Raw genomic sequence first — 16,794 nt, forward strand, 5'->3', positions numbered from 1 at the left:
ATGTACCCCAGTACTGTGGGTGGAACAGGCTACCAATTGGGCTTGTTGGCTGCCAGACCAGCTCCAGGATCAGTCAGAGATCTTATGTCATGTGGATAAGTTAGAGAATGATGCAAGACACCAATATCCTCCTCTTTCCCTCATGTCTGCACAAAAAAATATGCAAAGCATGCAACAGGCACAGACACATGCACACATGCAACACACACACACACACACACACACACACACATCCAATCACATAAGAGGGGGAAATGGTGAGTTTTGCACACACTTGTTATGATGGTTGCAGTAACTGGTTGTCTTTTTTTTTTACACATTTATTTATTCATTCATTCATTTGTTTATTTTTGTTTTTTGTTTTTAAATATAATTTAAAGATTTCTGTCTCTTCCCCGCCACCGCCTCCCATTTCCCTCCCCCCCAATTAAGTCCTCCCCAGCCCGAAAAGCAATCAGGGTTCCCTGTCCTGTGGGAAGTCCAAGGAACCCCCACCTCCTCCTGAATATTAACCTTCAGCAAGCAATGAAAGGAGACAGAGACAGAGACCCACATTGGAGCACAGGACTGAAATCTCAAGGTCCAAATCAGGAGCAGAAGGAGAGAGAGCACGAGCAAGGAACTCAGGACCACGAGGGGTGCACCCACACACTGAGACAATGGGGATGTTCTACTGGGAACTCACCAAGACCAGCTGGCCTGGGTCTGGAAAAGCCTGGGATAAAACCGGACTGTCTGAATATAGTGGACAATGAGGACTACTGAGAACTCAAGAACAATGGCAATGGGTTTCTGATCCTATTGCAAGCACTGGCTTTGTGGGAGCCTAGGCAGTTTGGATGCTCAACTTAATGCTCCTATTTCATTTGTTCCCCTAAACCAAAAGTACCATGGCCTGTTTTTTGTAAAAAAAAAAAAAAAAAAAAAAAAAAAAAAAAATAGGCATTTCATTTCATAGCACTCTCTTCAAAGAGTTGCTCTGGGAAAACATGAAATGTACTCCATGTCTAAGCATTAAGTTTCCATCAGTCTCAGAAGTCATCATATTTTGGGGCCTTGAAGATTTGATAATGTGTCCACATGCATATGTTGAAACTCTTCATACTCAAGGGTATTTCTGAGTCATTTTATAGGACACTAGGGAGCAACACTGTCCCCTCAGCTTTGATTCATCGGATCTACAGCTAAAAGTTCCTAATTTCAGGGTTTCTGACTGGCAAACTCTGGAACAAACACTTTCTTTTTGTAACTTCCACCTACCTAGGGATTCACCACAGAGGTGGAACTCATTAAGAGGGAAATAAACCCGCTAAACAGAAGCATGTTTATAAGGCCATTCTGAGGTGATTTTCTCACCAAAGTTTGGGAGAGTTTTGACCACACTCTTCCCAGCAGACACCTTGTCCCAAACATACTAGTAAACAGGATTAGCAGCCTGAAAACTAATATTTTACATATATGTAACTGCATGTTATGTGCAGTGTATTTGTAAGTATGTATGATTTCAGATAAATACGTGCCAATGTATAGGTGTGGTGATTGGAGTACAGACTTGGGTGTCGACCCTCACCCTCAGCCTTAGTTATATGGCTGAATCTCATTCTTGAATGCAAGCCCCAGGCTAGCAATCCAGGCAAGACATCCAGAAAATGTGAGAGTATGCTCTGTCTCCACCTGCAATCTCACCAAAGCTCACCAGGATTTTAGAAGCGCACAAGACCAACAGGCCTCATGTGGACCCTGGGCATCCATCTCCCATTCTCCCATATGCACAGCCAGCATTTTATCTGCTGAATCACCACCACAGACAGGGAGTCCTAACAGCATTGCACACTGTAGCTGAAGCATAATTCCTTTCATTAGTAAATAATCAAGAAGCTAAAACTGTCTTACACAGAGGAAAACTTGGTGCCAGCTTCTGAACTTTATATTCTCTACATACTGTATTTAAAATCCAGACATTCTTACCTGAGTGGGATTTGGTCTTGATTTCTTCCATTATCTACAGAGTAGAAAGGCAAAATATGTTATAAGCAACTGTAGAAAAAAGAGCATTGAATGCCAAGGCCAATGCTTCGTCACTACATATCCTTTGAATCTGTGTAGCCTTCAAGGTGAATACTGATTTATAGACAATAAAAACAAGGATAACTCTTAATTTACACTTCTTTGTATGTTTAAAATACAGAGACAATTTTATCAAAAGTCGATACTAATAATAAATTGGTATACAAAATACCTATGATCATGAGCACTATCAAACAGAGAAACTGACATCTTAACCAGAATCAATATCACAAGCTGAAGTGTTAATTGGTAGCACAGTGTTGCTGCTGCTGGATTTGTCTCTGGACTAGTGATGTTAGGAGAATTGCAAGTGAGCATACTCATCTTGCATGGAAGTGAAAAGAGCCTCTCTAAAGATTAAGTTGAACTTATTTCGTTGACGATGAAAATTCCAGACACAGGGAAGCTGAGTCTATGAGGACCGCTCTTTGCAGCATAGCAAAAGTTAAGAAACACAGGTAGACCAAGGGCAAAGAATTCCCAGATGCCAGGGTGGCAAAGCTACATATATATATATATATATATATATATATATATATATATATATATATATAGAGAGAGAGAGAGAGAGAGAGAGAGAGAGAGAGAGGGCATTGTGTGTACTCTCCCCAAGTGCTTCTGAGGAAGCTGCAGAAGCCCCTCAGTTCTAGCTTCTGGTCCCTCGCTAACGGGCAGTGCAAAGAAGCTCAGCACTAGCTGCTATCACCTCCCATGGTAAGAGCTATGGGAAAGCCCCTTGCAGTAGTTATGACCCTGAACTGTATCTTCAGGGCGAGAAGCATGGAAGAAACATGGGGAAAAAGCAGCAATTCCATGGGAGTAGTACCTCACAGGAAACGTTTGTGTCCACACATACACAGCTTCAAGTGAGCAGCTTTCACTGCATGCTAACAGCCTGTCCTCTACAAAGGAATAAAGCAAATTTTTGCTTATTTCACTCACAGTATGGAAACTCCAGTATAACCTCCTCAACATTGCCTATGGCTGAGGCAGAGCATTTGTCCCACCAACAAATGGACTGCCAATGAGGCTTAGCATGTGAGAAACCTCCATCAACCATCGTCACCACAAAGGAAATTTAGTGTGGAAATAATGTAAAGGACAGTCACCCACATTACAATAATGCTGACTCTTTTCAATAAAGTCTTTCAGACCCTCTACACTCCACGTACTCCTATTCACTTGATGCTGTGCTCTCTATAGGCAAGGTAGGTGTGAAAGACACTGTGGTGACAGCGGAGAGCCCAAACTCTGCAGTGTTCCTCCCACTCTTAGAATCTTAATCCAGACTCAGTGGACCAGTCAGTGCTGTCCCCTGCAGAATGATGCTCTTTTCTCAGCCTTCCTCGTACTGTGGCAAATTGTTCTGGAAATTATGTCTATCAGCATATAAACCAAGTATCACCATATCCTACACTAATAAAACCAAAGGAAAAGGTGCTGGCGGTATAGCCATTAGGGCGAGCGCTAGTCTAGAATGCTTAGAATGGCAATGTTCAACCCGCAGCACTGCCTACAGGATTCAAAGTCCATTTTTTAAAAAAGTTGACCAAGCCTATTATTTCGTATGCCAAGAAATAGTCAGATTAAATAGCAGATAATTAAAGATAAACATAAAACCATATGTGAATTTTCTAATATGTCTAAGTAGAGAAATTATAGAAAGGAACAAAACCCATAAAAATGTAGGTAATTTAGTTCTCAAAATCCTTAATAAAAGTAATTGAATACTGTATTTCTGTTTTTTACATGATCACCTTTCATTGACACTAATATATATGTAGCATAAATGTAATATATTTATTATAAAAATGAAAGAAAAATTCATTTTATAACAAGCAAAATTGCTGTCACATAATTCTAGAGGACACATACTGTGGACTAGTTAGAAGTCCTTTTATTTATACAAAGATACTGTGTGCATCAGAGACTCATGTTAAATAAATAAACATGGTTCAGATAATATAGTTTGATACTGAAATTTCTCAGAAAATCATTTCTGAAATAATTTTGAATGTGAAGAGCATTAGGAGGCAAATTTTCAAAAATTAAATTACGTTTATATCTTATTTACTTTGTTCCTTTTTTGAATGAATTAAGTTGCTATTGAAACTAGGGAAGTAGCAGCAAAGTATTCATGATTACTCTTACCTCCACTGATCTGAAGAGACTTCTTAAGTATTGGTTTCAGCTCTCCAGGTGGTCGTTTGCCGCTGTTGCATATTTTAAAATGTAATATTTTAATATTCATACAAGAACATTTACCAAATGCTTTGATTATTTGCTGTCTGATTTCCTAACATACATTAGAGATTTACAGTCAAGCATTAACTTGTCCTTCAATCAGTTGATTAGGTTTGGTGACACTTTTTTAAAACTTTTCCCATGTGAAAGAAAGGAAAGATTTAGTCCACAGAAATTAGTCCACCGAAAGCATAGAAACACACGAGGGAGACAAAGAGAGAAAGACAGACAGAGATAGATAGAGAGAGAGAAAGAGAGAGAGAGAGAGAGAGAGAGAGAGAGAGAACACCAAAGACAGTAGTTTCTTTCCAGCACATTTTTTAAAATTGTAGTAACTGATAGTCACTCTTGTGCTCAATGTAATTAGTACCCCGATTCCACTTGTCATGTCATCATCTGTTCCTAGAGCATCACAGAACCCCTCTCTCTCAGGTTACTTCGTGGGCTCTCAATGCTTGTGATGCTATCTCTCACAAGGTTTGTTTGTGGACCATAGAATAGATTCCTGTTTCTGCTAGCACTCTGACAAGATACCATGGCCTAGGCTATGCTCAAGCTGTCCCTTAGTAGTCCATTCATGAGTGAATCTTGAAACCACAATCGGCCTGTTCCTATGCCAAATGAGCATTGCTATTCACTTAATGAGATAAAAATATGAACAAACAACAATAAAACTCAGTGGATAATTTCAGGTTATTAGCTTGAGACAGTTTAGAATTCCTAGTAGAAGAGAACATGGTTTTTACAAGGTGTGTCTTTGAACAGTTGTAGCTACTGTAATTTGTGAATCTGCACTTTGGACCTTTTAACTTGGAGTAATTTATTAATAAATAATTAGTAATAAGCAGTTTACTTATGTGTATCGAATGCTTTATGATACATGTTCCCACAAATGATAACACAATTGTCCTCTATTATGGAAGTAATCAATTAAGATGAGCACAGAACTAGCTTGACATACCACCTTTAATTTTCTGCCAAATCAGTGTCTGAGATAGCAGATCACTGACAGAAGGGGCCTTTTACTCTATGTTCATGTCCTACTGATGGGGAAGACAAAGCCCCTTTTATAGACACATAAAGAGTAAACATGCCACAGTTTGGCTCTCTACATCCAGATAATCTACTGAGATCCAGAGACTTCATTACTGTAGAAAACAGCTCAAAGGAATGGAAAAGTGATGGATGGAGCACTGTGGTAGGAGGAAGGCATGGGATCTTCCACCATCTATAAAAGGGTCCTACGCAGAACAAAAGGGCCTCTGCATGTGGAGATGGTGTCAAAGGAAGAAAGTAATTTGTTAGCTTCTTATAATACTGTGTGATAATGCAGAATGATCCCAAATCCTGTCAGCTCTCAGAATGACAAATGCGATGAAGATCTAGTTCACTATCTGATTTCAGAAAAATAATTGAAAAGGCACTAAGTGTCAGATGGACATAGTGAGTGTGGTTTTCATCAGTAGGCTCATTTTCCAAAACGCAGAATTGGTACTTGGGACATGATGGTTGAGTATACAACTCATGTCCATGATCTAAAAACAACAATATTTCTGGCTAAAATACATTGATAATAATATGGGGATTGTAAGACAAAGCAAAAATTGAGTGTATAAATTAGTATCTATCTGAGAATACAACCAATAATTGGCTTGTTATCTTGGAATTTCCTTAGTATTATTGTATTCTTAGACCTTACCTGCAAAAAGGCTTCTTATTGGTATTGTAATGTACTTCTAAAAAAATCAAAATGAATTTGTTACAATGCTAGAGAAATATAACATATAAAATGATTAGATACATAATATCCATTTTTAGACTAATCTAGACTATTCTAGAGTAAATACTCTTTTTTAGGAAATTTGTTCATGTAGAATTAATCCATTTTGTTTATTTCAAATCAAACAAGACTTAAACTTATCAAGCACAATACCTAAAAATAAACAATCACCCTGTGATTCCCAAGACAGTCAGAACTACATAACAATAAAACTGTGTCTCACAAAAAAAAAGATTCAAAATGGAAAACAAGATCCAAGGGCCTATTCATATTTTTGTTCTTCAAGGAAACGAAGAACCTTGTTGAGCCTTTTAGTTAAAATTGTTCATTTTATCAGGCAAATTCCTACCACTGGAACTATATGTATTGTTTCTGTCTTTTGTATCAGGATGAAACCTGGCAGAAAGAAAGAGAAGAGGGACAGAGACCTTTACATAACAGCTCAAGGGAGGGCAGGCATCAAGCTTTCTCTCCTCATCCCCTTTGGGGAATGAATATCCTTAGTTCCATCTGTGTTCCCAGACTTATATGCAGCTTAAAGGATGCTCATGATAGCAGGCATCATCTCCCCTGAAATGAATTATTGGAAAGATCTCTCCCTTGGGAGTAATAACCCCAAGCTCGACCTCAGGTGCAAGAGCATCAGAGAAGCAGCTGTGAGACTGGAGCAGCAAATTCCATGGGCTTCCTTCTGACATAGGATCATTGTACAAGTTCACATGTGTAAACAATAAACTCACTCAATCCTTCACTGTTCACTTGCAGTTTGCTTTTAGAAATGAAACATTGGAGGCTGGCAGTGGTGGCTCACACCTTTAATCCCAGTGCTTGGAAACAGAGGCAGGAGGCTCTATGGGAGTTCAAGGCAAGCTTGTGTAGAGAATACATTAAAAGGCAGGCTCCAAATATACATACAGAAAAACCCTGTCTCAAAAAAAAAACCTAAAATAAACATAAACAAACCAAAAAAGAAATGAAATCATTCATTTTTGTCTTGTTTAAAGTCAAGGAAACTTAGTGTGCCTTTTCAGCATTCCCCCATGTCTCAGGACAGCCATTTGAGCCACCAACTAGTGGACTGGGATTGCTGCTCAGTAGGAAAGCCTATGCTTATTATGCAGGAGGCCTCAGTCAGTTCTCACCACCACAGATGCCATGAACAGCAAACTTCATAATACAGTGACACAAAGCTGTCTCCATTACAATAATATTGACTCTCTTCATCTTACCTCTTGAGAGAAGAGGGTTTTGCATTCTCTACCTAGTGTGGTTGCCACTGGCAACTTAGGTATAAAAGACACTGTGATGTCAGTTGGTGAAAGTAAATACTACGTGGTGCTCCTGCCACTGCCACAAAGTTTCTTCAGACTCAACGGAGAAGCAGATAATTATTTGAAATACAGAATGATGTCATTTTCTTCACATTGCTTTTTGTTTCAATTTTTTTAAGATTTATTATATCTATAGTGTTTTGTCTGCATATATTCCTGCAGGCCAGAAGAGGGCACCAGATCTCATTACAGATGATTGTGAGCCACCATGTGGTTGCTGGGAATTGAACTCAGGACCTCTGGAAGAGCAGGCAGTGCTCTTCACCTCTGAGCCATCTCTCCAGCTCCTTGTTTCAGTTTTTATTCTTGAATCATGCTTTGCAGCATGGAAATGATATACACCCTTACCATGTTCTATTTAACAAAAACAGAAGGCAGAGATATGGGTAGGGTGCTTGCCTACAATGCTCCCAAAGCCTTATGCTCAACCTCTAGCACTTCAGAGAAAAGAAAGAAAGAAAGAAAGAAAGAAAGAAAGAAAGAAAGAAAGAAAGGAGGGAGGGAGGGAGGGAGGGAGGGGTTGATTTAGGGATGGGTGGAAGGAATGAGGGGAGGCAGGGACCAAGAAAAAGGAAGAAGGAAAAGAAAGAAAAGGAAAACATATAAGGATTGTTAAGTCTTCCTAAAATCAATGCATTCACTGTAAAAGAAACACTTCCACCCTAAGGTAGGAGATTTCTAAAGAAAACAATTATACAGTATGCCAAAACTTTCCAAACTGAGAACTTTCACAGACATTTAAGAACTCAGATGATTTAATAACATCATAAGGTAGGAAATTAGTTAATGAAAATAATTGATTAAGGTTTTTTGTGACTTAATTTCATTTTAGTGGCAGTGAGATGTGTTAGCGATATGCAGTACAAAATACAAGGCATTTGTCATAAAACTCAAGAAGAATCTGTATTTCTGACAATCCTATTTGCTGCAATGTGACTATGGAAGACATGTGCTGTGTAAAGATGTTTTCTCATTTATTCAAAGGCTGTACAGATATCAGCATTAAAGTGAAATAAGCAATGTTTTGACAAAAATACTTCACACTTGAAAGTGCTTGATTTACACTTGTTTTCCTTAACTCCTTTTTGGGATCTAAAAATCTTTACTCTTCCTTATTCCTTCTTCTTCGGAGAAGGTAGGACAGATGGAGTAATTCTTACCTTTGTTGAAGGTGACACACTTTTTCTTTCTCTGCTCTGGCTCTCTTGTCATTGTTCCTTCACTGTGACATATGTTGAAAGTGATCATCATTTAATTATCCATATAAAAACACTTAGCATGTTTATAAATTCTTTATTTTTGAGTCCCTAATACATCTTATATTACATATTACATAAATTCTTTATTTTTGAGTCCCTCATACATCTTACATTACATATTTACAGAAACATTTTTTGAAACAGGATCTCATTATGTATTCCAGCTAACTTTTAATACACTATATGTTTCGTGTTTGTCTTGAAATCAAAGAGATCTATGCCTCCTGCCTCCCACATTCTGGGATTAAAGGCATGGGCAAAGAGGCCGAGCCAAATAATTCTGAATTCATTCTTCAACAGTTGGTGATGATTAATGACTGCTCTCCTTTCCACCTTTCCTCATGGAGAAGAACACAGACAATTTATCTCTTGATTAAAACACACACACACACACACACACACACACACACACATCCAAGCACACAAGACAGGGGAATGGCGGTTTTTCCACACACTTTGTTCTGATGGTTGCAGTAACTGACTGTTTTGTGCTCTAAGTACTTAATGCTCCTATGTCATTTCTTCCCCTAAACCTAAAGCACCTTGTCCTGTTTTCTGTCAAGAAACTTTTTAGGCGTTACATTTAGTCACTCACTCTCTCCAAGAAATTACTTTGGGAGCAACATCTTGATCTAAACATCAAACATCAAAAAATCTAAACATCTAAACCTCAAGCTGCCAACAATATCGGAATTCACCATATTTTGGTGATTTGAAGCTGCTTTATTGGTAGTCTGTGCGCAAGTACATGATGAATTTTTTTTTTTTTTGGTTTTTTTGAGACAGAGTTTCTCTGTAGTTTTGAAGCCTGTCCTAGAACTGGTTCTTGTAAACCAGGCTTGCCTTGAACTCACAGATCTGCCTGCCTCTGCTTTCCTGAGTGCTAGAATTAAAAGCATGCACCAAAACCACCTTGATCTATGAGGATCCTCTTTATACGCAATGGCCAGTACTTCCTGCACAAGTCTTGAGTATTTACAGGGCACTGCAGAGCAATACAGAACCCTCAACTCTACTCCATCCGAACTACAGATAAGAGCTCCAAATTTCAGGGCTTCTGGTTGGTAAGCTCTGGACCAACCAGTTTGTTTTTCTAACTTCACCTACCTTGTGAGTCACCACAGTTGGGTAAATCATTAAGGGAGCTATTAACCTGCTGGACAGAAGCATTTCTATAAGGCCATTCTGAGGTAATCTTTAGCAAAGCCTTGGAGAGTTTTGATCCTTGACATATTATTCATACTCTTCCCACAGACAACTCAAACAAACAAATTAGTGAAAAAGATTAATGACTTGAAAATGGATCCTTTTACATATATGTGCAAAATATGTTATATGCTGTGTATTTCTATGTGTGTGTGATTTAAGATAAATACATGCCAGTGTGTAGGCGTGGTGATTGGAATATAGAATTGGGAGTTGACCCTAACCTTAAGCATTAGTTTACTAGCTGGGTCTCTCACTCATGAATGCAAACCTCAGGCAAGCAATCCAGAAAATGTCAGGGGATGTTCTCTGTCCACGTGCAATCTCATCATAACCTCACCAGAATTTTAGAAGCACACAAGACCAACAGGCCTCATATAGACCCTGGGAATCCGTCTTCCATTTTCCCATATACACAGCCAGCACTTTACCCACTGAATCACCTCCACAGACAGGGAGTCCTAATAGCATTTCTTGCTGTATCAGAGGAATAATCAGTTATTTAAAACTATATGCTTCTCCATAGATAAATATTCAGCTTTGATTAGCATATAATCAAGAAGCTGAAACTGCCTTACACAGAGAAAAACATGGTGGCAGCTTCTAAACTTTATATTCGCTACATGCTCAGTGTATTTTAAAATCCAGACATTCTTACCTGAGTGAGACCTCGTCTTTTAGTCTTCGACTACCTATAAAGTAGAAAAACAAAATATGTTATAATCAATTGTAAAATATAAGAGCATTAAATGCTAAGGCCAATATTTTTTTACTACATATACTTTGTCCCCAAATGAGGCTAAAATTTAAAGTGAATATTGATTTATAGACAACAAATATAGATAACTCTTAATTGAGACTTCTTTGTATGTTTCAAATAGAGAAAAACTTATCAAAAGTTACTACTTATAATAAATTGGTGTACAAAACACCTATGATCTTGAGCACTATAAGACATCTTAACCAGAATCAATATCACAAGCTGAAGTGTTAAAGCAGTAGCACAGTGTTGCTGCTGTTGCTTTTGTCTCTGGACTAGTGGTGGTAGGAGAATTGTAAATGAGTATACTCATCTTGTATGGAAGTGAAAAGAGTTTCTCTAAGGTTTGAGTTGACCTTATTCCATTGAAGATGAAAATTCCAGACACAAGAAAGCTAAGTCTATGGTGACTGCCCTTTGCAGCATAGCAAAATTAAAACAAAACAAAACAAAACCACAAGCAGACCAAGGACAATGGCCCCTGCAAAGAATTTCAAACTGACAGGTTGGCAAAGCTCCAGAGAAGGGTCAAGGTGTGTACTCTCCTCAAGTGCTTCTGAGGAAGCTGCAGAAGCCCCTCAGTTCTCACTTCTGGTCCTTCGCTAATGGGCAGTGCAAAGAAGTTCAGCATTAGTACCTATCACCTCCCATGGTAAGAGCTATTGCAAAGCCCCCTGCAGTAGCTATGCACCCTGAACTGTATCACTAGGGCGAGAAGCATGGAAAAACATGGGGACCAAACAGCAATTCCATGGTAGTAGTACCTTACAGGAAACATCAGAGTTCTCACAGACAATGTATCAAGCTCCCACTGCATGCTAAAAGTCCGCCCTCTAAAAAGGAATAAAGCAAATTCTTGTTTATTTTATTCACAGTATATAAACTGTAATATAACTTCCTTGGCATTGCCTATGGCTGAAGCAGAGTGTTGGTCCCACCAACAAATGGACTGCCAATGAGGCTTAGCATGTGGGAGACCACCATCAACCCTCTTTACCACAATGAAAATCCAAGATGGTGCCTGTTCACCTGAAAGCTCTGTGGAACCCTAAAACACAGTTTGTTCCAACACTGACGGGCCCCAAGAGCCTGCAAGCTCCGTGGAATTCTGAAACACAGCTTGTTCCAATACTCAGGAGACCTAAGAGACAGCCACAGCAAAAATTGGACCAAGATGCCAAGACATTGCTGGCCTCATTTGAAGGAAGAGATGGTAGGTGCTTATGCAAAAATTCCTCCAATATCCTAAAACACAGCATGGTAACACGAGAATCCAGTAGACACACAAAAGGAAGACTTGACCATTCTAACCCAGAAGTAGAAGAAAACGACTTTGAATGTAACTTTATGAAAATGATGAATACCTTTAAAGAGGAAGTGAAAAACTCCCTTAAAGAAATTGAATTGAAGAGAAGACAAACAAAGTTGGAAGAAATGAATAAATCCCTCAAAGACACCCAAAAATACCCATGATAAAACAATCAAACAAGTGAAAGAAACAGTTGAAGACTTGAAGACTGAAATACATGTAATAAAGAAAACACAAACCAAGGGAATTGTGGATATGGAAAATCTGGGTAAATGAACAGGAGCTACAGAGACAAGTATAACCAACGGAATATACGAGATAGAAGAAAGAATCTCAGGTGCTGAACATACTATAAAGAAAATACGCATTGGTCAAAAAACATTAAATCCAATAAATTCTTTTTTTTTCCAATAAATTCTTAACACAAAACATTCAGGAAATCTGAGCCACCATGTAAAGGACAACACTAAGAATAATAGGAGAAGAAGAATAAGAACTCCAGCTCAAAGGCACACAAAACATATTCAACAAAATTATAGAAAAAAACTTTCCCAACCTAAAGAAAGATATCCCTATAAAGGCACAAGAAGCTTACAGAACACCAAATAGACTGGATCAAAAGAATAGCATCCCCTAGCCATATAATAATCACAACAAAGAACATACAGAATAATGAAAGAATATTAAAAGGTGCAAAGGAAAGTGGTCAAGTAATATATAAGGCAAACCCATCAGAATTATGCCTGACTTCTCAATGGAAACCATGAAAGCCAGAAGGTCCTGGATAGATGTGTTGCAGACACTAAGAAACTATGGATACAAGCCCAGGCTACTGTACTCAGCAAAGCTTTCACTCACCATCTATGGATAAAGCAAGATACTCCATGACAAAAGCAGATTTAAACAGTACATATCCAAAAACTCAGCCTTACAGAAAGTACTAGTAGGAAAACTTCCACCCAAGGAAGCTAACTACACCCACAACACCACAGAAATCTTACTAAAAGAATGTTTCTTAGTAAAAGAAACATTACTGAAACTTAAATCATACATCAAACCACACACACTAATAGTAGGAGATTTCAACACTCCTCTCTATCCAATGGACAGTTCAACCAGACAGAAACTTAAGAGAGAAATAAGAGAACTAACAGATGTAAAGAATCACATGGACTTAACAGATATCTATATAACACTCCACCCCCCTCCCAAAAAAAGACTCACTCAGAAGGAGTAGAAGACAGGAAATAATCAAACAGAGGGCTGAAATCAACAAAATAGAAACACAGAAAACAATACAAAGAATCAATGACACAAAGAGCTGGTTCTTTGAAACAAAATCAACAAGATTGACAAACCATTATCCAAACTAATCAAAAGATGGAGAGAGATCATTCAAATTAACAAAATCAGAAATGAAAAGGACATAACAACAGACATTGAGGAAATTCAGAGAATCATTAGGTCATACTACAAAACCTGTACTACACAATATTGGAAAATGTAAAAGAAATGAACAATTTTTTAGATAGAAACCATATACTCAATGCACCAATCAGTGCTGTCGACTGTAGAATGATGCACTTTCTCAGCCTTCCTCCTATTGTGGCAAATTGCTCTGGAAATTATGTCTATCATCATATAAACCAAGTATCATCATATCTTAAACTAACTAATAAAACCAAAGGAAAAAGGTGCTGACAATATAGTCAATAGGGCGTGCGCTACCGGAGAATGTTTATAAGAGCAGTGTTCAATCCCCCAAACTGCCTACAGGACTTAAAGTCCACTTATTTCTTTAAATTTTGGGCAAGCCTATTATTTCTTAGGTCAAGACTTTTGTCAAGATATATTCAGATTAAATAACAGATAATTAAAGATAAACATAATACCATATGTGAATTGTCTAATATGTCTAAATTGAGAAATTATAGAAGGAGCAAAAGCCAGAAAAACTTATTCGCATTTAGTTCTCAAAAAACTTAAAATAATTGAATACTTTATTTTTGGTTTTTTAACATGATCATCTTATTGACATTGACATTGATGTATATAATAATATGTAGCATAAACACAATGTGGTTTTAATAAAAAATCCATTTATAACAAGCCAACTTGTGGATACATGACCATAGAGGACACATACTGTGGAATAGTTAGAGATCTTTTTATTTATACAAAGATACCGTGTACATCAGAGGCTCACATTAAATAAACATATTTCAGATGATAAAGTTTAAGACTGACAATTTCTCAGAAACTACTTCTTAAATAATTCTGAATCCAAACCCATTTGAAGGCAGATCAAAAGAAGATAGAATTAATTTCTATATTATTTCCTCTGTTCATATTTTGAAAAAACCAAGCTGTTTTTGAAATTAGGGAGTTGGTAGTCAAGTATTCACCATCACTCTTACCTCTCTTAATCCGGAAAGAATTCTTCAATAGGGATTTTAGCTGTCTTGCTGGTCTTACTGCACTGTGGCATATTTTAAAAAGTAATATTTTAATATTCATATAAAAACATTTACCAAATGTTTACCTAAAATACTTTAGAGATTTACCATCAGCCATTAAATTGTCCTTCAATCAGTTGATTAGGTTTGGTGACAATTTCCTTAACACTTTTTCTCATGTGAAAAAAGAATTTAGTCCACTAAAAACATAGAAAGACACACACACACACACACACACACACACACACACAAAGAAAGACATTAGTTTCTCCACAGAACTTTTTTAATGCTGTAGTAACTAATGGTCACTCTTGTGCTCAATGTAATTAGTACCCCGATTCCACTTGTCATGTCATCATCTGTTCCTAGAGCATCACAGAACCCCTCTCTCTCAGGTTACTTCGTGGGCTCTCAATGCTTGTGATGCTATCTCTCACAAGGTTTGTTTGTGGACCATAGAATAGATTCCTGCTTCTGCTAGCACTCTGACAAGATACCATGGCCTAGGCTATGCTCAGGCTGTCCCTTAGTAGTCCATTCATGAGTGGACTTGAAACTACAATCGGCCTGTTTCTATGCCAAATGAGCATTGCTATTCACTTAATGAGATAAAAATATGAACAAACAACAATAAAACTCAGTGGATAATTTCAGCTTGAGACAGTTTAGAACTCTTAGTAGAAGAGAACATGGTTTTTACAAGGTGTGTCTTTGAACTATTGTAGCTACTGTAATTTATGAATCTGCACTTTGGATATTAACTGTGATACATTTTGGACCTTTTAACTTGGAGTAATTTATTAATAAATAATTAGTAATAAGCAGTTTACTTATGTGTATCGAATGCTTTATGATACATGTTCCCACAAATGATAACACAATTGTCCTCTTTATGGAAGTAATCAATTAAGATGAGCACAGAACTAGCTTGACATACCACCTTTAATTTTCTGCCAAATCAGTGTCTGAGATAGCAGATCACTGACAGAAGGGGCCTTTTACTCTATGTTCATGTCCTACTGATGGGGAAGACAAAGCCCCTTTTATAAACACATAAAGAGTAAACATGCCACAGTTTGGCTCTCTACATTCAGATAATCTACTGAGATCCAGAGACTTCATTACTGTAGAACACAGCTCACAGGAATGGAAAAGTGATGGATGGAGCACTGTGGTAGGAGGAAGGCATGGGATCTTCCACCAACTATGAAAGGGTGCTATACAGAACAAAAGGGCCTCTGCATGTGGAGATGGTGTCAAAGGAAGAAAGTAATTTGTTGGCTTCTTGTAATACTGTGTGATAATGCAGAATGATCCCAAATCCTGTCAGCTCTCAGAATGACAAATGCGATGAAGATCTAGTTCACTAGCTGATTTCAGGAAGTTTTGAAAAGGTATCAGATGGACATAGTGTGTGTGGTAAGCATTAGGAAGCTCATTTTCCAAAACACCGAATTGGTACAGGGGAAGTGATGGTTGAGTAAAAACCTCATGCCCATGATCTAAAAACAATAATTTTTCAGTGTAAAAATACATAGAAAAAACTGTGGGGTTGTAAGACAACACAAAAATTGAGTGTATAAATCAGTATCTATCTGAGAATACAACCAATAATTAGCTTGTTATCTTTGAATTTCCTTAGTCTTTATATATTGTTAGACCTTACCTGCAAGAAGGCTTTATGTCAGTGCTGAAATTTTCTTCTAAAAAAAATCAAAATTAATTCATTACAATGCAAGAGAAATATAACATATAAAATTATTAGACAAATAGTATAATTTTTGAGATGAATCTTGATTATTCTAGAGTAAATACTCCTTTGTAAGAAATTTCCTCATGGGGAATTCATTCATTTTCTTAATATTTCAAATAAAAGAAGACTTAAATTTAACAAGCATAATACCTAAACAATTGAGATGATCCTAAATGATCTCTCTCAGACAGATGGAGAGTAGCATCCTTACCAGTATAAGCATCAATTGACTGTGTCACAAAATAGCTTCTGTGGTTCTTGTTTGACTTTGGGATAATGACACTTGAGAAAAATTCTAGAGTCTGGATGGTGGCACACAACTTTAATCCCAGCACATGGGTGGCAAAGGCAGGTGGATCCCTGTGATTCCCAAGACAGCGAGAACTACCTAACAATGAGACGGTGTCTCACAAACAAAACAACAGATTCAAATGGAAAAAAAAATCCATGAGCCTATACACATTTTTGTTCTTCAGGGAAACAAAGAATCTTGTTCAGCTTTTTAGTTAAAATTGTTCATTTTATGGTACAAAATGCTACCACTGGGACTACATGTATGGCTTTTGTCTTTTGTATCAGGGTATAACCCAACAGAAAGAAAGAGAAGAGGGGCAAAGACTTTTACCTAA

The 16,794-nt window shown here is 37.5% G+C and overlaps 1 long non-coding RNA gene across 1 annotated transcript; it reads right to left on the reverse strand.

The window, feature by feature from the left end:
- Window positions 1–8,615: 8,615 nt before the first annotated feature.
- Window positions 8,616–16,102, reverse strand: LOC121434937. Its single transcript, XR_005972526.1, has 4 exons — window positions 16,079–16,102; window positions 14,374–14,435; window positions 10,546–10,579; window positions 8,616–8,644 (listed from the first exon to the last, which is right to left on the reverse strand). It is a non-coding gene; the product is annotated as an uncharacterized LOC121434937 (long non-coding RNA).
- Between the last annotated feature and the right edge of the window lie 692 nt (window positions 16,103–16,794).

The sequence above is a fragment of the Microtus oregoni genome, unplaced genomic scaffold, assembly GCF_018167655.1.
Source record: "Microtus oregoni isolate MIOR12 unplaced genomic scaffold, Mior012 000045F_ref0000178, whole genome shotgun sequence".
In the NCBI taxonomy this organism is placed as follows: Eukaryota; Metazoa; Chordata; class Mammalia; order Rodentia; family Cricetidae; genus Microtus; species Microtus oregoni.